Raw genomic sequence first — 26,957 nt, 5'->3', positions numbered from 1 at the left:
GAAATCTAAACCATTGTTTTATGTTTATTTTATAAAGAAACAGAGTTGAAACATGTCAGGCTTAATTCCATTAGGCTGAACTGCCTAAAAGAGAGCCCTGAGGTTTTTAGAACAGAATCTGAAAGGAAGTGTCTCCTTTGCTAAGCATCACCAACAAGCTAAACAACAAACAACCCTAAAACACTAACATTGTCAGCACACTTATCTGTTATAAAAGATATATACAAACTCCACTTTTAACTTAAAATTTGCTAAATTTAAATATAAAAAATTAATTTTCAAACTATTTAAGATAGCATAAACCAGTTTTATATACTAGCAATAGAACAAAATAGTCTATAGTATTTATTGCTAGCTACATTCTGGCCCAATGTATTCAATAGTACCAGGCAGATATTCCCATAGGATAAATATTATTTCATTTTTACATTACTTTAGATACTAATACAGTGCTAGCTTTCTTTTTTGCTACCAGTCACTACTAGTATTCATATAACAAAGCAAGTTGTGAACTACTTTGAATCTGTCCTGTGACTGATGTATTCAGTCTCTTAGATCTCTCAGTAAAATAAATCAGTTGCCTTGATTACCACTCTTGCTAATTACAGGGTAAACCTATCAAATAAGTCTCCTTTTGAATTCAAAACTAACTCAAAGATTATTTCAACAATCCTTCCATAAAATAGTTTATATCATGATAGTCATTCTCTCCCTACCCCTCCCCCAATATTTTTTTTCTGGGGGGGCGGGGGAGTAATCTGGAACAGAGAAATATCATCAGGAGGTCTGCCTTGCAAATTGCTTGGTTTGGCTGTGGGTTATTGAGAGGTAAAAGAAAATTACACCAGTGAGTCTTTTATCTCTTTAAAAAAATGATTTCTATTTTTCTAAAGAACCAGATAATGTAATTAAAATGTCTAGGTTTGATCAACACAAAATGCTATTATTACAACTGAAATTCTGTTACAATCTGGTCTAACTGCAGTTTGAGTTTCAGAAGGTTGGTTTTTACCACTGTTAATTAACCTTCCTCCAACAATATCTGAGTAAGACTTGGTGTAATTAGTAGGCCATAGTAGAAAGAAAAATAATCAGTAATCCATTTAAAGTATATATAGACCTCTTAGTCAGAAAAGAAGAGAGAGTTTGAAGGCTTGGTTATGGTATATTTTAGTTCAGTATGACAAGACAACACAGCTATTCCAACTCTTAAAGGTTTGGAAGGATTAGATTTTTATCAGTAAATGTTGATTTCGCCATACTCACACAAACCAATGAAAAAATATTTCTATTGATAATAATTGAAATTTACTGATAGGCAAAGAAAGAAAAACGTTGCTTGAGAACTTATTAGAGTTTTGATTTGATATTTACTTTGCATACTTTGACATGTGATGTTGACAATTTGTGTTATAACAGCTTTTTGGGTCTCAACATTTACTGTCATTAAATAATTATTGTCTGCCCTCACCCCAACTCCATAATTTTTCACAAATGTGAACATGTAAATAGATAAAAATTAGGAAAAATGCTTAAAAATAATCAATATGGTCAGTCAAAAATCACAAAAAAAAAAATTGAATTCTACCAGCTTATTTACAGTGCTGCCTTCAGACTTGCAAGGGGCAAAAACTCTATGCACAAAAAGCTGATCACATTATTTAGGTGACATTGTGGCATTTAATCAGTGACTTACTTAAATAACTGCCTCACCTGCACAGGAGAGAGGTCTGAGTGAGACAATCACCACACCACAACTGGGGTGGGGGACATTTTCTGGGCTTGCCGAAGGAAAGCAGAGAAATGCTTTATGGCCGGGGGGAGAAAGGAGGTCAGAAACTGCTGCAAAAGGTGAGTGGTGGTCAGCTTTGTAGCGCTGACTCACCCCCGGGAATGTGAGGTCGGAAGGCTATAAAGGTACAAGGCCTGGGTGTTGGAAGCTAGGCAGCATCCACCCTCCCTGCCCTAGAGGTGGCAAATATCAGGTTGGATTAGGACCTGCTGTGGGCATTGTTCTAGTCACTCCTTTTTAGGGGGGCTGGGAAGGAATTTTCCCCTCACCACCAGATTAGCTTTGGTGGAGTGAGGTTTTTTTCATCTTCCCCACAGCGGGTGTCAAGGGGACCATTTTTGGTAAGAAGAAAAGGTGGTAGGCTATATGTCGCAACTTATTTGATAAGTGTGGGACAGATGTCCAGTGCAGGTTCTCCATAGGGAAGGCAGCCAGTGACCAGATAAATGGTCTGGTAAAGGACTAAAAAGGAGGTGCTGGAAAAGGAACAGAATGAAGGAGGAGATTAGGGACTCCTGTAATTGGTTTGGCAGGGGGCCAACCCCAGTTCTTATTGCCCACCTTAACTCTCCTACGAGGGCGGGTGGATGGCAAGGTTCAAACCATGGGTTGGCTTGGGAACCTTGATGGAAAATGAAGAGGGGCTGGTGGAAGCCCCAGGTAACTACTTGAATAAACATGGATCCATCTACACAGATTTAAATATAAAAAAAAATAATTTTCCAACTACACTATGGGTAGTGTAATGAACATGGGTTCATCTACACAGAAAATGAAGGTGTGATTATAGAGCAGGTAAGTACACCCATGCTCACTTTAACCTAGCTAACACTGGTAACAATAGAGGATGTGGTGGCACCGTCTTTAAGCATTCACTGCGCTGCATTCACACCTTCATTTCCTGTGTAGACTTTCCCTAAAATGGCTAGTTTAAATAGCCACCATGGCTTAGATCCACAAAGATACTTTGGCTCCTAACCTCCATTGATTTCATGGAATTCACTGAAATCAGTGGAATTTAGGAGCCAAAATATCTTTGTGGATCTGGGACTATGTGAGCTGAGGTAGTTACTATCTGATGTCTATTCAGTGGCTTCTGTGAAATTAGTTTGGTGGTCTCAGCCTGGTTCCTAGTGGACCGGTGTCCCTATCACAAAACCCACCATGACAATGGTATCCTTGTCGCTGTCTCAGCAACTCTGTAACCTCTAGAGGTGGTCTCTGCAGATCAGAGTTGAGGCCCAGTGGTAGTGCAATGTGAGGGAAGTTTGTTTTGCTTCTGCCTGTGCTACACTTGTTCTGTAAATAAATAAAGGATGTCATTCTCCAGAGCTGTCAAGCCAGTATGTTTCATAAGCAATAAAAGCATACAAAAACATTAAGGGATTTTTTTAAAATGTACAAATTTTATTTTTTTCAAATGGAGAAACTGAGTGGTGTATGCAAAGCAAAGTGTTCTACATACAGTTCAAGGCTTTGATCAACTGTCAAGCCAAACTTTTTACATAAACTATATTTAATATATTTAAAAGAAGTTAAAGAAAATAAGTTCAAATTTCCACTCAGTAAAGCCCCATTTCTGCAAATGACAATAGAAGGCACTCAGGAGTTTCTGAGTGTTTCCCTTTTAATACCTACCAGTAGGCTTGGATTGTTGAATTATCATGTATTTACTTCTTTTTTGCTCCACCATATACTAGTTTAATTTGATTATTTCTCAAACATTTACATTTTAAATAAAAGAACAGCATTTAGAAGTGCAGTATATTTGTGGAATAAACATTCTTTAAACATTTGTTGGTTTTTCTAGGCAAGTAGTTAATAAAGACACGTATGTGCTGTTTCTGTAACCACATGCTTTACTACCAGGCCTTAGATAAGCACCATAACTTAAGTTGTCTTCCACACAAAGTTCTGGCAAGCTTCAATAGATTCATTAGTGAGTTTTTCTGTAGGACTATTGAAGCTCAAAGAGTCCTTAACAATGGATTTAATCACTGTCTCTTCCCTGATCCAAACTTACGTTTTCCCCTTTTTCACTATAGACTCTTATTTCATTTCTGAGCAACTGGATTTCCACGGCACTCTAAGAACAAATAAATATCTCCCTGTTCCTTACATTCCTGTGTATTTTTCCCCCCTCTACGACTGCCTGTATTTAAACTGGTGTCGTAAATGGCAGGATTCTTCAGGTAATCTTTCATTGGACACAAATGGCCTAGCATTAAAATGCAGATAATGTTACCTCAATTAGAGAGTGCTATGCAAAACTTGAAAAAGACATAGCTAAATGTTTGGACTAAACAAGTAAGCGTACGTTGTTAGAAGTGGGGTTGGGCAAGTTGAAATTTCAATGGCTCCATTAATGAATAAATGTTAGACTGTATCAACAGTCCTGAACAAGCTTGTGGTTTGTGTGTGCATGAAGTGTAATGGTATCAATTGACTGGTTCTTTGTGGTTGCTATAAAGTACCCTTGAATGTGTCAATGGAGAGAAGGCATGCAGACAATAAAGCCATGACAGCTGAATGTCAGCAGTGACCTTGAACCTAAACTGGTTTCACCATTCCAGTGATTTCAGCTACAGTGGAGATATTCACTGCAGCTGCACCTTCAGCATTGCTTGTCATTTCCTCTGTTCAGAATCCAAGCATTTAACTGACAATTTCACCACATTGCTAGACCCTGCTAATAAGCATCAGGGAACGTTCACTTATTAGTGATGGTGCTAACGATATGTTCAGCATTCTAATCAGGCTTGCATTGGCATTTACAAAACATAAAGCACAGAGCAAAACAAAGCCAGTCACCACTGATCAAATACTTCATATGTGCATATGCCGCCAAAGAAGGCACAAGCTGCTCTGTTACGAAGCAATGTTTTTCTTGATTTGAATGTTGCTTTACATACCATGTACTTTTTATTGCTGTAAATAACATGTTATTATTTAAAATATAGTAGGGAAGATTAATTAGTATTTGGGATGCAGTATTTCTTTAATGAAAAACAAAAAAAATCTCCTAAAGGTTACGTTTGTAGTTTAAATATGCCTTCAGCATTAATGTATGTTGTTATTAAGATAGGCTCAATGTGCAGCAGAGCACTACAAAGCCTTTTGTGGCAAAGCACTATTAATACCTGCAAGTAATGGAATCCTTTTGCTAATGCTCGAGTTGAGCAAGGTTACGGCAACCCAAGGAGACTGATCATACAAAACATATACACTGTCACAGGCAGTGACGAATCAAGAAAGAAGGAACATTGATTGGTAGCAGACTTTCAACCAGGTGTACACAGGAGAGGGCTGAAATGCTGTATGTTGAAATTTAGGTACAATAGGAATTTCAGTGAATGCCTACCCTCCCCCCACGTGTAGGAAGGGCTTTGGCCTGGCTGTCAGGGGAGGGAATTGGGCTGATTTCCAAAACCCAACCTTCCCTTTTACACATAAGAAGGGGAAGAAATGGGCTTGGAAGGCTTTTTTTCTCCCAGGGGAAATGATGGGTTTGAATCCCACTGGCTCCTCACTTGTTCTTGTCCTCACTTTCCTTCAGGGGCAAAAGGAAAGGGGGCATTCTGTTCCTGATCCTCACCACTCTCCTCATTTGGTTATGTTTACATGAATGACATGGCAACATTAAATTTAACTCGTGGGGGGGGGAGTAGGTTTAATGTAGCTGGGATCTCTGGTTTGTTCTGAATCTTAGCTGGTTGCCAACTTGATGTCAGAAAATAATTTTTCCCGGCTGCAGATTGCCATGTCTATTTTTTCTCTTGAGCAGCCAGTAGATTCAGCCAAGCCAGCTGGCCAGACAAGCAGCATGGTTGTGTGTTTGCAATTTAAAGTAAACCAAGTGGGCCAGGTGTATTTGTTTACTCCATTGTAGTAATAGTGGCTTATCATGGCTGGAGCCCAATCCCAACCCTTTGCATGAGGCTGTGAGTAAGTGAGGCCAAGTTATGAGGTTGGGGAGGGGTGGGACAGGGGAATGTGGTTTGACATCCATCACAGATCATGATCCTCCCTTGTAGGGGCTCAGATTTTCCACAGACAAAGAGTTAGTTGGGGAATTTTAATTGGGACCAAATCCCAATGCTATAGAGCAAAACTCAAGTCCCATTGGGTCATGGAATTGTTGGAACCAGAGAAAGGAAGGGGGGAAAAGGGCCCACTAGGCAAAAATTACTTCCAAATAGAGAACAGGAAGTGTTAGCAGTTAGAGACAGGGGTGCTGGAACAAGAGGTGCTGAGGGTGTGCTGCACCTCCTGGCTTGAAGTGGTTTCCATCATATACAGCAAAGGTCAGCACCTCTGGCACATGGCTCACCAGAGTAAGCACCCTGGTGGGCCGGGCCAGTTTTTTTACCTGCCACGTCGGCAGGTTCAGCCGATCACGGCTTCCACTGGCCGCAGTTCGCCGTCCCAGGCCAATGGGGGTGGCGGGAAGTGGCGCGGGTGAGGGATGTGCTGGCCACTGCTTCCCGCCACCCCCATTGGCCTGGGACGGCAAACCGCAGCCAGTTGGAGCTGCGATCGGCCGAACCTGCTGACGCGGCAGGTAAACAAACTGGCCCGGCCTGCCAGGGTGCTTACCCTGGTGAGCCGTGTGCCAGAAGCTGCCAACCTCTGATATACAGCGTTTACAGTTTGGTTCAATGGCTCTCAGCACCCCCACTATACAAATTGTTCCAGCACCACTGGTTAGAGAAAGAGAGAGAGAGATTAATATTTTGAAATGGTTCAAAAGATGCCAATTATTTTTTGAGGGAAATTTCAACTATTTTACATATTTTTCAAAAATTTCTCATGAATTTTTTTTGTTTTTCAATGAAGAACCAAAAACGGAAACATCTTCTGTTTTAGGAAACCATGTCTGGTAAAAGTTTTTGGTTATTGGTAAAAATCTTGGGGGGGTTGTTTTGTTTTTTAAACTGAAAACTGAAATGTTTTTAATTGGGACCAAATCCCAATGCTATAGAAAAAGTTTTTTTTACAAAAAAAGTTCTGTTTTGAATTTTATTATTTTTTGAAAAATTAGTTTCAACCAAAATTAATCTTTTACTGAAAAATTTTGTTGAAAAAATGTTCCAGTGAAAAATATTTGATCAGCTCTCATAATATTACATGCTTATCGAATCAATATATAAGAACTGAAACCTTGGGTTTATACCAGCAAACAGTGTGTGTTTCAGTTATTTCTGACCTCACATGACTGTGACAAATCAATTTTGCATAATGTTAACTGCTAATATTACATGGTGGTGCATTAAGAAAAATAGAATTTATGTTAAGTGAATAATACTATGTAACAGATTACATAGACTTTGTACTTCAAGTGCCAGAATTTAAAAGTGTTAAAGAACAACAACACATGAGCCTTCTGCTAACTGAAGGTCTTTTATCCATACACTTATATGCATAGAATGGTGTGAATCAATTTCAAACCGTATGCAGTTTTCTATTAGATACTGTAACTTAAACAGTTTGGAATATACGTTGAAAGGTTCATATATCACCAAAGTTCTGAAATTATGGTCAATAATGGCAAGTCGCCATATACATTTTTAAAGGCCACACAATTTTGTTTTAATTTAAAACTGGTATTTCCTTAACAATTGAGTTGCCAGTAAAATAAAGCTCTGCTATACGTTGAAATGAAACATGAAAGTATGTTTTCACTTTTATTTTTTTATTACTTAATATTTATATTATAACAGCACCCAGCCACTTATTCAGCAGTGGGGTCCCATCAAGCTTTATAAATACACAGTTAACATCTCTTCCCCAAACAGTTTATAATCTAAGTGATATACAAGGGTTGGAAGAGATTGATACAATCCAAAATATACAATTTGTATATAACTATTTTTAATATTGAGAAATATTAGCCAAAATATTGCAGATGTAGTTCTCTCTTGCTGTTCGTGTTCATAAAATAAAATGTGTTTATTCATGTACAGTAATATGATCTGCTTCAATTATAAGCATTATGTGATTAAATGTTGTTATAAGTAGCTATCCTTAGCTCAAGGATTTGATCCTGCCATCCTATTTCAGCAAAACTCCTTTTAACTTGAAAACTTTAATGAGCGTCTTCTCCACATAAAAACTGCAAGGCTGGACCCCAAGTACATTAGAGGAATTTTTAAGGGACTTTGTTATTTTTTATTATGAATACTTACTTATAGCTAGAGCTAGTTAGAAAATAGAAATTAAAATGAAATTTTGAACAAAAATAGGAATGAAAAGTCTTTGGAAAAGAAGTTTTCTGTTTTTCAACCAGCACTATTTATAACACACATTAGCTAGAAGTTTTGCTTTGGCAAACACAACTGTAAATTTCAGAGAGATCAAGAGGACAAAACATCTTAGTCACAATAAGACCAAATTATAAGATGTAACAATGATCAAAAGTCTCTAAGGGCATAAAGTAACAGAAATCAACCTGATGCTCCCCTCCCTTTAAGTAGGGAGAAGCAAAACCAGGGGCAGGGGAGGCATATAAAGGAGAGAGCAGTACACGAGGAACCTCTCTGCAGCAAATCTATCTCAACAGGTTCCACAAAATGGAAGCAGGAATAGTTCAAAGCTAATGAGCAGATTACTGTCAAAGGCATGCTTCCCCTGGTGGTTTCAGCAGAATTTTGCTCGGAAATCTCCTTCTATCCGCATTAACACCCTCCATTGCTTCTGCATTTTTTTCCAAGTGGAGTAGTGCCATCCAATTGAGGTATTGCCAATGACAGTATGGTTCCTAAAGAAGTCATACTGCCATTCATGTAGAGAGTCTTACAGTCAATCTGAGACTTCCTGTATTCATGCATTTGCCCTCTGCCTTCACAGTTCTCTTTGGGATTGGCTGAGTTTAAAAGTCTCATCCCATCCCTATTCCACTAGGCCACAGACTCCTTCTCTTGGAATGGATAATTCATATGAAATTATGAGAAGAACCTTATGGCATTTCCACTCAGTTTTCCCCTCCAAGGTTGTTTGTTTGTTTGTGAATGGACTATCTGGTCCAATATATTTAATATTTGCATGTTGGACGTGGAATGGGCAGAGAGGTCTGGAGAATGGGCAGTCTTATCTCTATGCCCCAAACTCACAGCTGAGCTTTGGCAGGGGATAATCTGCTATTGGTAGAGATCAGATGGAGATTACTACACACAGGATGGAAGCAAGGGAAGACATAGTAACTTCCCTCAGGTCTTTCGGGGGGGGGGGGGGGGAAAGAAATCAGCAACACACAACCACTTACACAGAGCTGGTTGTATAAGCACTATCTAGCCCTAAAAGAAGAGCACTTAATTAGCATGAGTGTACAAGTGTTTGTTTTTATAACATACTCATATGTCTGCTTATTAACAATTTGTAAATTCACGTAAATTGGCATTTTAGCAGGATCTCTGTGACTGATGACATCACTTATCAGCTTTTCATAATTTTGATCTTTTTTGAGGGGGCTAGGATTTTTTTTGTATTGGAGAGATGACATTATTAAGATGCAATATGCAAATACTTAGGAACAGGAGTAAGTTTACTCACATGAGTAGTCCCACTGAAGTCAATCAGGCTTGCACATGCTTAAGTGTTTGCAATTTTGTCTCCACCTCCTTTCATTATGAATCCCCAAAGTTCATGTGAATTATATTTACCCCAAAAGTATAATGTTTTTTTTTAAATATTTATAGTGGCATTTGAAACATATATAGTTATGACATAAATTTAATGAATACCAGTGAGCAAAATGGCTTTTTTGAAAATACCTGTATTAATCCTGAAGCAACATGTCTGCAAATTGCTGTACTGTATCTGTGCCCAGTCCTGCAAACAGGTACTTACATCAGTAACTCTACCCATGCAAGTAGTCTCATTGCATTCTTAAGGCCCAAATCTGCAAAGACTTACATACATTAGTAGTCTCCTTACATAAGAGAATTTTCTGAGTAATACATTTTCACTCGAGGAACTTACACACAACAGTGATAATCTCCATTAAAATGTGTCACTTATTTTTATACTGGGTAGAAGCTTACAAAAATACATAGATACATGAATAAATAAAATAAGAATTAATTGCCAAAATACACATGGCTAACTAAATTAAATTTTAAATACAGAAAGATTTAGAAATGAAATTCAGGTTAACAGGTCACCACAGCACCTACAGCTAGAGTATTCATTTTTGTTAGCCTACATACAGTCAGTAGATTTGATTTAATATAAATGTATGTGGTCATATCTGAAAATACACCAGCCTTCATAAAATAGTAAAGAAGCATTTTTCATGCACTTGTATGACACCTTTGCCTAGAAAAACCATATAAAGATGCACAATATTTCACTGTTATTACGAACACTTAGTGGACCAAATTCTTCCCTAAAGTATACGATTACACACGTGTAGCTCAGGATGAAATTCACCCCTCCCTTAGCAGAAAGCCCAAATAAGTAGGTTTTGTATTGGGAATTGAATGGTGAGGATGGAATATACCAGTCCCTCAGGGCTGCTATTTCAGATTATGAGCTGCTTTCCCACCACTCCCCCATGTGCTAGGCATCCTGGCCACTAGTTCCACATAACCATGGACAGAATAACCGCTCCATACATGTTTACATGAAAAGCAGTTTGAAGAGTATCTCTTTGCATGTATGGAGCTCAGAGGCCTTGCTTTATGGACTATTCAAGAGTTCAGTGTGACTTCTACGGCATAGAAAACCTTGCACAGGACCTCCACAAAATTTGACTCTCTGGTGCAGAGTGCCTATCAGGGCAGAATTTAGCCAGAAGGAACCATTGTGGACATCTAGTCTCGCCTCCTTTATAACACAGTACCTAGATCTTCCCCAAAATAATTCCTACAGCATATCTTTTAGAACAGTGCTTTTCAACCTTTTTCATTTGCAGACTCTTAAAAATTTTCAAATGGAGGTGCTGACCCCTTTGGAAATCTTAGACAGTCTGCGGCCCCCCCAGGGGTCTGCGGACCACAGGTTAAAAACCACTGTTTTATAGAAAAACATCCAATCTTGGATTTAAAAATGGTCAGTGATGGAGAATCCACCACAAACTTTGGTAAGTTGTTCCAATGGTTAATTACTCTCACTTTTTTATGTATTTATAATTTTTTAATTAATTTTTCCAAATATAACATATAAACCAAAATACCAGATTCATCATAATACACAAAGTAATTAAAGAAAGTTAGGATAAAGGGAGAGAAGGGAAAGCAACATATCTATCTTCAGGGTCTATGTTAATCAGAGCCCTCTAAAAACTCAGTCCAAATTGCTTTGAAGTTTCCGGGCATTCCCTTTCTGCAGAATGCCAGTCATTTGTTAGCTGCAAGGTCAGCCATATCACTGAGTCAGGCATCAATATTTCCTGGGGATCAACTTTTCCATTTTTGTAGGATTAATTTTTTAGCAACCATTTCTGCCTGTTGGAACCATGCAGCCTTGTTTCGGGGTAATCTCCAGGTATTAGGAATACATCCAAGAATGAAATTTAAGGGGGATGGCTCCAATTTAGCATCCAACATCTAAGTGATCCTTTGACCCACCTCATACCAGAAATTCTTGATACAGGGGCACTTCCAAAACATATGAGCTAATGTAGCACCAATGTAGTTACAATTTTAATAGTGATCAGCATTTATGGAGGTCCATTACCATTTCCATATGGGCACAAATATATTCAAAAAAGTGTCTTTTGGTGAAAAAGCCATAGTCCCACGTCTACAGTTGCTTTTTAAACATTGGTTAAAATTGTATTCCACTGGATCAGAGATACTTGTGTATCCAAGTCTCTGTTCCAAGCAACTCTCAAATTATCAGCTCTGCCCAGATATGTGATCAAAGGGAGGAGTGGAATTAGGCCCCACAGAGCATCTCCCCAGCATGCTCCTCCTGGTAGAATAGATGGCCACCTTGGCCAGCTCCAGGAGAAGTTTGATGAGGACTTGCGACTTCGTAAGACCACAGATAGGGTTTGCATAAATCAGGAGGTGTGGGGGATAGTGCAGCCAGAACCTAAGAAGAAGGTTGTGAAAGTCCTAGAAAAGGGGTGAGGTTGATGTGCACCTAGTTCTTCCTTGTGCCACAGAAGGGACAGGTGTTGGGGAGGGAGGTGAATCACACCAGGTACACACCCATGCTCACGGCTCCATGAAGGAGCTGCCAACTAATATCCCCAGTGGGCCGTGGGACCAGGGTGGAACACAGAGTGGCCCACTTGGGTTCCTCACTCTGCACAGGTGGTAGGAGGTCCTGACACTTGGTATTGGGGCAAGACATGAGAGTGTTCTCCACCCCCAACCAAGAGAGCAGCAACTTGGGCCTCTGTGACCTATCCAGCCACCAGAGCAGTTACTAATCAGACCTCTGAGTCCCCAGGGCTGAGTATGCCTGAAGGTAAGTGAGGGTGGGTGAATGACAATGGGTCAGTGAATGCTGGTGAGCAGATGAATGAATGGATAGGAGCAAATAGGCTATATTGACTATGGAAGATCATGGAAATGTGTGACAGTATAGAGAGTAATTGTATCAAGAGAGGTATCCGAAAGGGTGATTATGAGTGACTGTGGGTGAGTGATTGGGATAGCTAGATGGATGAGTGGGGAATGAATAGATTTGATGGGACAGAGGAGGGAAAGTATGAGGGAATATTTTAGAAATTAGAAGTAGGATGAGGAGCAACAGATTTAGAGTGTTTAGGAAGGAAAATAAGATGATTGAAGTAAGAGGGAATAGGTGTGAGAGAGACAGGGAAAGAGATTGAAAACACTAGAAAGCAAGAAGAGGACAGTGCAAGGAAAGGAAAACAGAACAGGAAACAAAAGGGAGTTCACAGGAGACAAGAAAAGAAAGAACAACATTGAAAACAGAAGAGGAAAAGATGTTCAAGATGTACAGAAACAGTAGAGATAAGGAGAAGAAAAAGGACAAACGAAATCAAAGGAGACATAGTAAATTACATTTACAAAAAATGATTTAATAGAAAGCTGAGTGTCGAAATATTACAATAAAATTAACATGACTGACTGTGTAACATATAGATAGATATAGCACTATAAAAAGTACAAATGGACTGTACAATAGTTACTGCAAACTGTGCCAAAAAAGAAACAAAACAATAAAAAAGTTCCTGCCAGAAGAGCTTACAGTCTAAAGACTGAATGTGTTAATATTTAGATTTCTATACCAATGTTCAATTTGAAGGGGAGAATGGAGTGGTAAAGATATTGTTGCCTCTGGTGTTTATACCCCTCTCTGTAAATTTCTAAACTAACCCTGACAGAGCTGACTTTTAGTCTTAGTTCATAAAGAGTGATTGTTTTGCCTTTGGAATACACTAAATAGCAGGTATTTCCAAAATATTTCCTGAACGTAGAAAATCTGAATTTCGTCCAGGCATGTTAGGAATCTTCCCACCCCTGCACATTAATTTCTGTGCTCTTCAAAAGATATTGTCCAGATTTCTTGAACTTGCCAGTCCTATGATCCTGTGTATTGGGAACTCTGTAAGGGTTGAGTGGAAGCAATTCATAATACCTAATGCATTAACAAGCCACAGGCTGTAGATTTGCCATCTACTGTCACTGTTCCACACAATGGGCGGGACCCGCAATCACTTCCTTCTCCTACAACCAACTCAGTATTGGCCTGATCAGAGCTGGCATAGAGCTCTGGCTACTATGGCCACTCCTCCATTATGTTCTAGACCATGGCCACTTAGGGTGACCAGATAGCAAGTGTGAAAAATCGGGACAGAGTGGGGGTAATAGGCATCTATATAAGAAAAAAAAACAAAATATATCAGGACTGTCCCTATAAAATCAGGACATCTGGTCACCCTATAGCCACTCCACCCACATCTGCATGGCATGTCACTCCATCCAGCAGATCGATGCAGCTTAAATTATGTTGAGGGCCTCCACAACTGAGTGAATTTCATCAACAGAAAACTGCTAAAGTATATGTGTACATACAGTCCATGCATGGACACAAGCAGACACACTCCTAGGGCCAGATCCTGCAAGGTACTGAACTTTGGGAGTTCAGGGAGCTCCGCATTTCACAGATGGTGCTAAGCAACTCACATGCTCATTCCCATACTGGGCCAAATTCAGCTCAGCTCACTCACATAGTCACACTGGAGTCAATGAGATTACTTGTGTGAATAAGGTGCACAAGATCTAAATCATCATCATCATAATACTTAGCACTTATATAGAGACTCTCAAAGTGGCACATAGATATTAACAGATTAAGGGCTTTAACGCCCTTGTGAAGCGGGTAAGATATTATTCCCATTCATTTTTTGTGGAATTGCATCTGTTTAAAGTAGCATTTGAGACATACCAAATTTCACACAGAAATCTGTTGCAGAGCTGGGAACAAAACCCAGAGTACAAACTCAGAATCCCATGCCTTAGTTTCCTTGTTCCTATCCTAAAGAAATTTTATTTTTATCATAAAATTATAATTATTTATAATGGAAAAACTTATTACACAACACATCTGACATCTCAAGAAACTCCTTCTGACTACAAGTTAAAAATGTTTAATACATTGTACAAGATAATAGGGCTCAAAGTTCTGTTCACTTTCAGCTTAATCATGCAAATGCTTAATTTTAACTTAGCATATACAGGACATTGCACATGCCTAAAAATGTAAGCATGTTCTTAAGTGTTCTGCTGGATGGGGGCCCAATTGCTCAACACCTTGCAGAATCGAGACTTTAGCACCTGACCCAACTTCCACTGAAGACAATGGAAAGACTCTCATTGATTTCTTTAGGATTTGGATTATGCCCTTGGTGTACAATTCAGCAACCCTTACACTGAGAGGCATTTACTCACACAAGCAGTTCCCCTGAAGACTATTCATGTAAGTGTTACACAAGTGAGTAAGAATGGCTTAATCAAGACCCTATAAATGGTTGGCTGCAATACCATTTTATGCCATGTTATTGCTTAGCTACTTACTTGAAAAGAGAAGCATGCAAACACAGATGAACCTTATAAATTATTGTTAATTTTTGCCAATTTTTTCAGGTTCTGTAAATATGGGATCATTGTTATATATCATGCCTGACTTTTTGTAGCAAATCATCAAATTTTTATGGCAGTAGTGTACTGGTATATGAAAAACACTGTACAGTAGCTTATTATAGATACAAGTTCTTTGAAGGTACATGCAGAAATATCTCTCTTCTATTTTTTAAACATATTTTCTGAATTTTTAACACAAATTGGGCCAGATCCTACTCCTACTGAAGCAAATGGTAAAATTCCCACTGACTTCAATGAGATCAGGATGTGGCTCACTGTCATCTCATTTATTTTGAAGACATTTTTACAACCTACTTAAAAGGCTTTTCAGTTCTTCAGAAAGATAGCTTTGCCTATTTAATTTAATTTTCTGCAAAAATTACTTAAAATGTAAACATTATAAAATGAGTGGTGTAATCTGCTCCCTGGAATTTGAGGGTGGCAGTACCACTCACTTACCAGCAACACCCTGTTTAAAAAAATGACAACGGTGCCTTAATATCCTCTCTCTAAATAGAGCTTCATTAATCATATATGTAAACGTATGATGTACATATGTGATAACAGTACTGTACTGTAACAGTACGGTAAGCATTATTTCTATGTGCTTTTAGCATGTTATGTCCTCAGAACATGAATCTAATATACTATGTGTTGGATGAACAGCACTTTTAAGGTAGTGTATTTATCTATTTTATAATGGTGTGTTTAAACCACAAAGACTTTAAGAGGTAAGTATTTACTAATGCAGCCACATTTTGTATAATTTTGATACATAAATGATTACATCAGCTATAATTCAGCTGATATCTTTATTTAAGTAATTAGTAACAATGTTAGATACATATTTTTCTTGGTGTAAAGAAAAAACTGTGGCCTCATTTTACTTGCTAACTGCACAAATACTGATTTTAATGCTATTGTACAGTGATACTGACATTTGGAAACATCATGCGAAACTCTGTTGCCCTTAATTGAAAACTGAACAAATAAATATTTTTTAAAAAGTCATATACGTCTTCATCATCAAACCAGCAGCTTCACAAATATAAGTCCCGTGATCACAACAGTGGGCTAGTGACTGGTAACTGCAATACCAAATAATGTCATTTAAATAATTACTAAAAGCATGCTTTCGTTGCACAAGGTCTTTCTGGGTCTATGAAAGTATTTTGGAGATAAAGATGATTCACTTCAATAGGCCTTCAATCATAAAAACCTTTTTCAAATGATGGTACTTTTTGTGGTTCAGTAGATGTAGCTCATTTTCTTAACAGAAAGACAAAATTTTCTTATAGAAGTTATAATAAGAATAATTATGTCAAATAATACTATCCCAAAATTGGTACTGTAAACATAAGCATACATTCATTGAAAACTTAGGGGCTAGAGTCCTTGTGACATGGGGCCTTATTTTTTGCAAATCACTTGCTTCATCTACAATAAGCACTTCTTACTCTTCTTGTCACGGACACAGCAGTGAGTCAGTATATGAAAATAAACACATACAAAGCCTGCTTTTGCCTAAAAAACACTTTAGACTTTTAGAGTCTTATTTTTTTTATATGTTTACGTCCTCAAACTATGTATATGATTGATAAATATAGATATATTTAAATATCAGTTTATTTTATTTAATAGTTTTCATAGCAGAAAGAAGTTGCTTACTGGAAACAATTCTTAAGTGTCCCTTACACAAATGTTGCTGAGACACAGCCTGTCATTATGCAAATAGAAGAAAAGAAAGTATTTTGCTTATGGAACATGCACATAAATTGTGCAAAAATTTGTAAGAATCAAATGTTTCTCAGAACAAGGTAATGTGCACATTCTTCTGCATCACTGTCTTCTAGAAACATTGTCTTCATTGAACATTCATCTAAGGTTTTAAAGCTATAGATCTATTATGGATCTTTTTTACATGTACACTGTGCTACATGGTAAACAGATTATTCAATTAAAATTCTCTTGATTTCTTTACAGTATTAGCATTTAAAATATACCCTACCAATATCTGTGTTTGACAGACAGTTAAATGTAGCATTAACCAATATACATTTTACATTGCATCTACAGTCAATTCACCTTTGTACTCATTGAATGATTGCTTATAACAATAAAAAATTGTAGCATTATGCTCATCTAACTTTCTGGTTACTTTAATGTAAACCTACATATAGTGTAAAACTACCAGTATATATATATATTTCCTTTTTCTCAAATGCAATTAATAGAAAACCAAATCCTGAAGTCCCTTCTGAAAGTCTGATCTTGAGGGCTATTGAGTGCAGGTTTCTGTCTGTTACGCCTATCCTGGCTAAATTCCAGTTGCAGGCAATGAAGTTTTCTATGATTAAAGACTGAGGCCCTGATTTTTCAAACCTTCCGATCACTGGATACCCATGGGCTTCAGTGGGAGTTCCACATGCAAAAGGATTGCAGGATTGGACCCTGATGAAGGGCATCATAAATTTAGCTCACTGAGGTAAAATATAATCAGGGGGCCAGACTATGAGCCCCTTGCTCACAGTGAATAGTATTTTATCCCACAAGTAGTACTATTGAAATCAGTGGGACTACTCATGAAGTAAGGTTCTGTTCAATGTGAGTAAGGGGCTCATAATCTGGCCCTATAGTAATCTGGAGCCATCAAAATATAAACATTTAGCCTTGAAGAATGGATTGTCTTGAAAAACAACACAAAGCACTGTGAGTTTACTTTCCAGAAGCATACAGTGTTATTAGTAAAGTATGTAACTAAACACTTCAGATGGAATGAGGTACAATATTATTAATATCAACATTTTTAAAGTATATGTTTATGGACTCTGACAGTTATTGACAAAACTGTTTCAGATGGAATTTTTGACAAAGCTATTTGCTAGTTTATAATTATGTGGCAATGGCATGATCTAAAAAAAAGTATTTACAAAAACAACGCCTCATCAACATAACTTTCCTCCATTTAAAAAAAAAAGAATGAGTTCTGTAAAGCAACCCATCTATTGCAGTTTTTATAAGAACAAATGAATGCAAGTGTTAACAAGGCCTAATCTTCTCTTTTGTATTTGTTTCTTCATTAAGCTCTAACTATGCTTTTGCCTCTGTATACTGAAAATTTGATGAGAAGATAGTATGACAGGCTTGGCTTCTCCCAATGCAGCTGGCACTGCTGATGCCAAAAGCCAGAGCCTGTTGTAGTGGGATCATGAGAGATTCGTTCAGAGCACAGTTTGCCTGTCAGTTTCCCATCCGCCTCGGAGTGTTCAGCTCCATCTCTGAATCCCCTTAATGAGAAGTGGAGGACAATACCAGTATTGTTGTTTCTATTCGGAATCTTGTGGAAAGAACAATCGCTGTTTACCCAAGCATTTGTACTACCCAAACTCTGTCGATAATTACTTCTAGAGCCCCTGATTAACTCTGCTCTTCGCTTCAGCCCAAAAAGCTATTGAGCTAGACACAGGCCAACCTTTCTATCTCTCATAGCCTTTTAACAATTTACTGAATATTGCTCGGGCCTCATCTTTTTCACAGAAACAACAATGTACCTACATAATTCGCACTCGGTTCATCAAAAAAATAAGAAGTCTCTGCATTGGTCTTGTACTGGAAATGCAACAAACAAAGCGGTTTAGAAAAATACTCCTCTGCTTTTCTCATTGCTGGTTCTGTCTACAACTGTCAATAGTAAAAAAAGAACCTTCAAATTAGCACTGGCATGTCTCAGCAGTTTATCCTTGTTAACATTTTATGACAAAATATGTAGTAGAAATTTTCTATTTATGTAATTATTCTATGAGTACTACTATGGGTTTTGTTTTATTTTTATAAACCAAAAAACCAAATGGAACTGTTGCTGTGTCTGTTTCTAGGATGCTGGTAATAATTTTAATCTGTCAAATCATTCAGTTTTTCTTCACCCCTCTCCATCTCTCCACATTCAGTCAGCTGCTAGTGCTATGCAAAACACCATCATGAATATGCGTAATTATGGAGATTCATGGTAATTTTTCAGGGTTATCCGATGTGACGTTTATAGGACAGCAGCATACATCAATTTAAATGAGAGTGACAAATATCTTATCCTTTTTATTTCTATAGTATTTTTAATATTTCCTTGATCTCTCTTGGGAGCAGTGAGAACTGGTAGGAATTTGAATAATAAATTTAAAAAAAAAATCAAATACAAAGCATACTACTTTTTAAAGCTCCATTTTTTTATAGGGTCTTTTATATATATTTCACAACCTGTCATACACAAGGAGGAAGGATGATTTACTTACTTTAAAAAATTAAAGCTCTACTTTTGTAGGTATTTTACATTATGTTACCTAAGGCTACAAAGCTACCGTAGTAAAATTTTCAACATATGTTTGGTTTTCTAAAATGAATCTGATCTGTCTAATTGCTCTAATATTCTGAGTGCCCACCTGACAGAATGATTTAGCAAGCATCACCTACCATTGTATTTTAAGAATAGCTTTTTGGAACAATAACATTCAATTATCTACTGGCAACTGTGGCATACTGGAATTTTGTTCTATATCTATTGAACCTCCTAGAGTTTTGTATATGATTTTTAATTCAGAGATTAATTACGACCTAGTCTAACAGTTTCATGCTTACATTGATTACCAATTATGATTAATCTTTGCTCTTCTATAGATTTGTTGTGAATAACTTATAGGGCCAGATCCTCAGCTGGTATAAATCATCACAGCTTCATTGACTTCATTTAATATCAGTGAAATTATTCACAGGGTAAGGTACAGTGCAATGCATTGGTGGCTGAATCAGGCCTCAAAGTACTAATAGATAATACTACACATTAATATGCTACAGTAGCATTGAGGAGCCTAGCTTTTTATAAAACACAGAATCATAGAAATGTTAGAATCATAGAAATGTATACTTGTCTATTACACTGCTAATACTGTATCATTGTATATTGCTTTAAAATTAATTATTTTGCAAAAAGTACATGATCTTTAGACAAGCACACACCTTAATAAAATGTTCACACTTAAAAACATGCAAATCAATACTGTATAAGGTCTTTAGTCCAGAAAAAGATGATTCAATGCTATATCTTTACATTGAAAAAACTAGCATTTTGAAAGCCAATAGAAAGGATTAAACAATAGCTCTAATCTGTAATTTTGCATGTTTTGAATAAAGCTTATTAATTTTTCATTAAATGAAAGTGTGCAGTTCATTACATAATAAGCATAATACGCCACTGCAGTTACACTTAAACAGAAAGATTTTCCATCCTTTTGTCTTACTCTTTATGTCCTTTGGATTTAAGATACAGCATTTCCAAAAGGTATATAAACTAAATCTTGCTCTCACATGAACCCATCTAAGTTAATGTGGTGGATGTGTGGCTCCCTGAAAGTTCTTCTTGGATTCTGTCATCACTGTATTAAATTACAATTTTAAAAGTAGAAATTGGACAGAAGGTAATGAAATATTTGAATATGAGAAAAACCTCAATGGTATATAAAGTAGGCATTATCAAGTGTAATATTTTATATACATTTGTTTTATATGTGATATCTAGATATAGATATCACTATATAAATTGAATGTCACACATTACTGAATGACCCTAAACCTGTGCTATTACTTAAGAAAGGAATATATAGAGTAATGTACATGTCTCGAAGTGTTATATCCATACAAAATAATAAATCTCACTAAAGCTATATTTTTACATAGTAAAATAATTCACAGTCTGTCATACTATCCATCAAATTAAAACATTGGTGCATCTGTCCTAACAATTTGTTTTCACAAATTATAAATATCAAAATGTGTAAATATGTCCCAGGTTTCCCAGTTTACTTTGAACATATATTTAAAATAAAACAATTGTGCCTGGACTGGCTGACATTTACACTGTTCAGTTCTATGTTAGGAAGGGGTTCAAACCTGGGAGGTGCTGAGTGTTTTCAACCCATGTTGGTTTTACATTGAGGTGCTCAGTGCCTTCCAGGAACAGCTCAAAAACACACATATTCTGGGGAAGATTATCAGCTGCTGTAAATTGTCAGAACTCCACTGAAATCAATGGAGCTATTACAATTTACACCAGTTGAGGATCTGCCCCTGTATGTTTTCAATGTATATTGGAACGTTACTGCATATCAAGACTTGTGGAATCATCCATTTAAATTGGGCCTATTTTAAGCCTTTATTTTCAGTTCTCAGACTGGCCTATGTTTTAAATATTATTCAGTAAACACTCAAAATTGACAAATGTTTCCACTGGCTATACTTACAAAGTCACTGGTCCACCAGGATGCCGAGCATCTCACACAAGGTGCTGAGTACCCTGTTTCAAAGTCACTGGGAATGATATTTGGAGCATAGCATCCTGAGCAATTGTGTCCAAATATTTTAATATATTTCTTCAGACTAGTGACATGTCAAATTATTTTAGATTTGTTCATTAAAACTAAAGGCTTGGTTTATTTAACAGTTTATTCAAATATAGGGCTATGAGTTTTTATCACTACCAATGATTAAGACTAGAACGCTAAACATTACTGAAATATTTTATGCACCTATTAAGTGATGAAAATGAACTAATGATATGGTATAACATCAGTACATATGGCTTTTATGTAGTAATCATTCACATTTTACATATTGTGTATAAAATTGCTAATTGATGTATACAGTATGAAGAAAAATTAATCTACAGAAAGACATGGGGCAGGTGTAAAATTAAACCTGTCCATATATTTATTTGTAGCTTTTGTTCCAAAAATTGTTTTAATTTGGTTTTAAAACCAACTGTCTATTTTTTATTTATCGAAAATAAACTTCCAGAATTAAATGGACACATTTTATCAATGCCACATAGCGCATGTGATAGATATTATTCTTTGGACTTGCTCAGGAGCAAAATACAATAATTTTGTGGAGAACATATGTCTGGTAATCGTATAAGATAAATTCATATGAAATATAGGAAAGATATTTATTTACTGTTACTGCTAAGCCAGCCTTTATTTATCTTAGAAGATTTTTCATCTATGAGTAGAAAACAAACTTTCCTTCAAGAGGTCTGTGAACCAAATAATAAATGTCAGGTCTAAATCCTGTATGAAAATCAGTTCAGTTTAATCCTGGATATTCTTCAGCATGCAAATGAATGCTAGAGGTTTCCCTTGGCCCGCTGTCATATAGGCAGCCAATTTACAGACACTGGCACACTGTATGTGTTATGGGTTCTCCTTCTGCCCCTCCCCCTCCATCCTAAGACTTGGTCTCAGCTGCCTGCCTTTCACAGAAAACCACAAACCAAGGAAACATATCAGTAATAGCGCCCTGTAAATTAACTTGACATTTGATGCAGAAAAAACCCTAAAAGCTTACAAAAGACATTGAAAACAAAAGCCACTCAGGACACACACTACATATATTGTGGATTTAAGAGATCTGGAAGGTGGTTATTCTATTGTAACCAATACATACAGCCTTCATCTTCTTTGTTAAGACAATTCAGTCATTCTTTGTTAAAGCCACAGTGTTCATCAAACAAACAAAAACTTCCTATATTTCTACAAAACATCCCCCATAAATCCAAAAAATATAAAAAATATGGCAGTTAAGGGTTTTCTTTTACATTAAAACTATGCATTACATTTGTATTATTAAAAGGGAAGTTAGAACTATCAATATTCATTTACCTAGTAAAAAAGACAGGCTAACAATGCTAAAATATAAATAATATAATGCTAGTGTGCTATGATTGGCATATACTGTGTTAAATGTGTGATACACAAACATTGTCTTAAAAATATGGTTACTCTAAAAATTTCATTCCCCCCACCCATTCAAGCTACAAATCTTTTTTTATAAAAAGTATTTGGTTCAGAGATGAACTATTGATGAAATATTAACTGATCCTTTGATATTACTCGTAATGTGTGGATATAGTGAGGCATAGCATATTTAAGCTATTAGACATGCAGGAATGTTATTATGCTTTATTGTGTCTGCCTGTCCCCACCTCTCTCTCTCTCTCTCTCTCTCTCTCTCTCTCTCTCTGCAGAGCTGGCAATACTGCATCTTACAAATGTCTGGCCTTATGGTTTACAAGCATAGAAACTGTACTGGTAAAATGCATAATCTTAGCATCTCTGCTTCTTGATATTCATGGATTTATTTACAAGTCCCTGTGTTCTACTTTTTGACTGTTTCTATGGTTTATATTACTGTCATGCCTATATTCTTGTGGGAATTTCAAATAAGAATCAAGATATAACTGGCAAATATTCTGTAATGTAGTCTGCATTTCCATAATTTAGACGTTTTTTAAAAGAAACAATTTTAAGATGCTATGCATCCGAAGAAGTGAGGTTTTAACTCACGAAAGCTTATGCCCAAATAAATCTGTTAGTCTTTAAGGTGCCACCAGACTCCTTGTTGTTTTTGTAGATACAGACTAACACGGCTACCCCCTGATACTTGAATTTTAAGAGGTGTGTGGACTTATGGATAAATGAAGAATATTTTGATTGGCTTTTTAGTCTTCAACTACTTAAGGTTCAGTTTGTGTAAAATGGCTGTAATAAAGTGAATTTATGTACATATATATGCTTGTGTATATGTAAATGCATTTGGAAAGAAAAAGTTCATAAATCCCTGTCAATTTTGCTGATTAAGCTCAGTACTCTCACACTGACAACGTTAAGATATTTCACAAAAGAGTTAACAAGCTGAAGAAAGGGTTATTCATTTTAGTTTTTCATGTGGTATCAACTAAAGAAAGGTTTTAAACAGTTCAAAAGAAACCATTCATATTCAGCTAAATTTAAATGTAAGAAAGCCTTTCAATAGTACACTTTACAAGTACCACATGGATATTTTTGAAGGAACTTCCTTGTTTTATCATAAGGGAGTGATACATTTTATCAATGATCTATTTTCTAAATATTTATAGAATACGGGCCTGATCCTGCAAATGCTTACATATGAGTAACTTTACTCACGTGACTAGTCCCAGTTGATCTCAAGTGAACTATTCAAGTAAAGTTTCTCCCACATTTGTTTGTGGAATGAGGCCCTAAAATCAAAAAAATGATATTAATATAGATTCCACATATATTGTTCTTTTTCCAGAGATTCACACTTAAAAGTTAATTAACTGCTTTCTAGGGATAGATATTAGTTTAACCAGATTACAGTAATATAAAAAATAGTAGAAGGTATACTTAGCATGTACCAGTACATACATTATTTTTGTATTCCTTTTGATTCTAAGTTGTATCTATTCACAAATTCATTATATATAAAATACTCAAGCTACGAGGATTAATTAAATTAAAACACATGCTATTCAGTATATATTATTAAATGAAATTCACATCCTTTTTTTAAAAAAAAAAGTTAATTCACAGACAGGAGCTAAACCACTCAATTTAACATGGCTGTCTAGTGGTTTTGTTTGTTTGTTTGTTTTGTAAAGTATCTTTGCAAGGCACTGTCATCAGTAGTAAAGTAATTTACAGCGGAGAATATTTTTAGAAGATGTTCATTTAAGAGTCCATAAAAAGGTCATGCAGTAAGATATACATGTATTTGTAATTCATATTGTTCTGTGTTTCTATTGTACTCTAAGCTTCCATCATGGCTGAGAGATGGGAAGCTGGCATGCAAGCAGTGCAGCAGGGCAAAAAAAAAAAAAAAGGAAAGCTCTTTGAAAACACAAGTAGCAGGGCTTTTTTCCCAGCTGCTAATTATAACCAGGCTTCTTTTATTTAAAAATAAATAAATATTTGTGGCAGTGAAGGTATATATGGACATTCTTCAATAAGCCATCCATTAAATATTATTAATAATACTTTTGGCCCAAAAGGAAGACGTTTTCATTCTGGCCTTTCCAGAACCTCAGTCTACCCATTCAAAGAGATGACAGAAAAATGAGCCTGAATGTGCAGGCATTAAACATTTAAATTCTCTACTCCTTGGTCATTACATTGACTGCCATATTTTACATCTTCCCCTCCCCCACTATACTTTTGCTGATTTTACTTAATTTGCATGGACTCATTACGAATATAGCCTTTATTCTACTGATATGGAATACAGTACAGTGACAAAGCAAAACCTACAAGCAGAGAGAGATTTGTTCACCTACTGATATTAGCATTTCATTTATCAACATGATTCATTAGTTAAACCAGAGGCATTCTTTCTGCTTGTAAAATAATAATAGATTTACAATTATTTCTAAAAGTGAATGCTATTGTTTAAAGCCCCTCCAAAAATCTTCCTATTCCAGTTAGTTTAAACATAATTAGTGATAGGTAAGCAGTAATATTGCATTTATGACAAGTGGGCGTGTCTACTGTTCATCTATCTGTATGGATTTAGATAAAGTGGCCTTATAAAATGTATTTCATATTCTGTATATACAATTCACTGTGGACAGCTAACCTTTAAGTTTAAGGGTTGTCTCTTTCCCATTATCTTAAAATAAAGGGATTTGACTCTGTAAGTGTACTGTAAATTTCAGGTTGTTCCATGTTGTAGCGTACCCAGTACTTTTTAATTTTATGGAAATTTTGGGGCTGATTCTTCAAAACTTACTCATAGATTTCAGCGGGTCTACTTACAAGAGGAATGATTATTTGTATGAGTAAGATTTCCCAGATCAGGTCCTTGTATTATCTATTAACAAAGTATCCAACTGAAAGTGATAATGGGGTCTGATCCAGCTTCCATTAAAGACAATGACAAAACTCCAATTGACTTCAATGTGAGCATGATTGGGCTCCTAGTGTAGAAACATACACAACTTTTTACCATAATTTTTTTCCCCTTTGTGTTCAGAGGATGATTAGACTGCACAGGGAATGTCAAGTCAGGTCCCTTGATCCTGAAAGGTGCCTGGCACCCTGCCCTTCAGTGGAATTATTTAAAGAAGTGCTCCTCATATTGCAGGATCAGCCCCTTTTCTTTGATTTGATACAATCAGTGGAGGCATTAGATTAATCAACTTTAGTCTAATTAAACTCCTTTTTGAACAGGAAGACTTTTTAGTGGCACTAATGCTATTCTGCTATGGTAAAACACAAACACAAAAAAGCAAGCTGTTTCTGAAAGTAGAATCTCTTTCATGTTGTTCATAAAGGGGCCAATCCTGCCCCCACCTCCATGGCTTCAGAGGGTCCCTGGCAGAGGAATTGATTACATTTCATTGATCTGATTTGCCTCACAAAGCGGATCCACAGCCCTCTAAGCCGTAGAATGGCAAAATCCCTCCCTCTCTATGATTACTCCCATGCAACTGCCTATTCACCAGTTTGGACTGGGTGCTACCATGAGTATTTGGCTCCAAGAGAGTTACATTCATTTTATATTGTCTAATGCAACAATTTATTGTCTTTGCTATTGTGGTTATTAATTCTAATCTTCAATTATCTCAAATGTTTCTTGCACTGGTGAATTTTACCATATTTCACAACATTTGATTATGCAAAAGCATATGTGAGGTATATGATGTTGTTATTCAATCCTTGTATCCTAGTAGCACCCATGATGTGCTGGGCACTGTTCACATAAACAGGAAGTTACAGTCCCCGCCCCAAAGAGTTCACAATGTAAGAATATGCACATTTAGGCTTCAGTTCTGCAACTGATAGCACACAAGCAGAATGCTGCCCCTGCAGTTAGCCTCTTTTACTTCAATGAGCTTTGTGCGAGTGCACCAGCCCCATGATGTGCAATCAATTGTAGGACTGGAATCTTATTCTCTATGCCAATAATATATACCAGTTATTAATAATATTTAGAGATTCAATCCTAAAGGCATGTATAATAAATAATAATAAAATAATAATAATCCTACTTTGCCATAAGTGTGCCTGGGTGATAGAAAGATAAATAAAAGATGATGGCCCAGATTCTTGACTAGTCGTAAATCAAATTGAAGACAATGATGAACCTAAATCAGTTTATGCCAACTGAGATCTGACCCAATATCTCTGCCCAAAGGAGCTTACAATCAAAGTACCAGGCTCTGTGTGGGACTTAAAGAGTTTGAAAAACCTGGCACAAGGAGTCTCTACCACACCTTGTGTAGC

General features: G+C 36.6%; 1 long non-coding RNA gene across 7 annotated transcripts in view; it reads right to left on the bottom strand.

Moving 5' to 3' along the window:
• LOC128839478 (uncharacterized) overlaps nucleotides 1–26,957 on the bottom strand; it is a 169,923-nt gene that overhangs the window by 58,263 nt on the left and 84,703 nt on the right. For all 7 annotated transcript variants that reach the window (XR_008445439.1, XR_008445445.1, XR_008445440.1 and 4 more), the window contains one exon: nucleotides 23,862–23,935. This is a non-coding gene — a long non-coding RNA (uncharacterized LOC128839478). The remainder of the gene's footprint in view (nucleotides 1–23,861; nucleotides 23,936–26,957) is intronic.

This window comes from Malaclemys terrapin, chromosome 6 (genome assembly GCF_027887155.1).
Source record: "Malaclemys terrapin pileata isolate rMalTer1 chromosome 6, rMalTer1.hap1, whole genome shotgun sequence".
Taxonomy (NCBI): Eukaryota; Metazoa; Chordata; order Testudines; family Emydidae; genus Malaclemys; species Malaclemys terrapin.
Note: the sequence above shows the minus strand (reverse complement) of the source record. Positions and strands in the feature narration are given on the sequence as shown.